This window comes from Chrysochloris asiatica, unplaced genomic scaffold (assembly GCF_000296735.1).
Source record: "Chrysochloris asiatica unplaced genomic scaffold, ChrAsi1.0 scaffold00033, whole genome shotgun sequence".
In the NCBI taxonomy this organism is placed as follows: domain Eukaryota; kingdom Metazoa; phylum Chordata; class Mammalia; order Afrosoricida; family Chrysochloridae; genus Chrysochloris; species Chrysochloris asiatica.
In genome coordinates this window covers 15,338,196-15,338,818 of record NW_006408551.1, presented here as the reverse complement: position 1 = coordinate 15,338,818, position 623 = coordinate 15,338,196, and positions in this window count along the sequence as shown.

Here is a 623-nt window from a genome sequence, read left to right as displayed (position 1 = left end):
GGGAGTGGAGGGAGGGTAGTGACCATGTATTCTTTCATCTTCTGATGCTTCCTGCTTTGTTCAATATTTTGCCCATAGAATCCTTCAATACTGCAATTAGAGGTTTAAATTTTGTCTTCAGTTCAGCTTGAGAAGATTGATACAGTATCACTGTCAAAGTCTCCCCCCCCCCCCGCAAATAAATAAGTAAAATTGCCACTTACCTGATTAAGGCCCATTTTTGGTAAGGAATTGACATCTGCTTCTTCCTGAAGTTACTATGAACTGTGACCACTTTAAATGATCTCTTTGCTCACAGCTTTTTGAACCAGGCTGATAGTAGGAATTGAGACCACAATCTGATGAGCACCCTGTCTCCTTATTCAATTGTCCTAGCATTATACCAGGATCTAGTATTAGAATACACATCCTGGGTGTTCTTTTAGTGTGAGAGAAAAGAATGGTGCTGCTTATTTGCATTTCTAATTTCACAACTGTTGATTTTATGAACTCTAAATACATTATCAAGCAGCTCTAGTGACTCCGCAGAATCCTAATTAACATTAATTTTAAACTGTACACATTTTAGCATTGAAAGTCCCCTGTCCCAGGGTTACCCAACTTAAGTGTAAACTACACTCTGG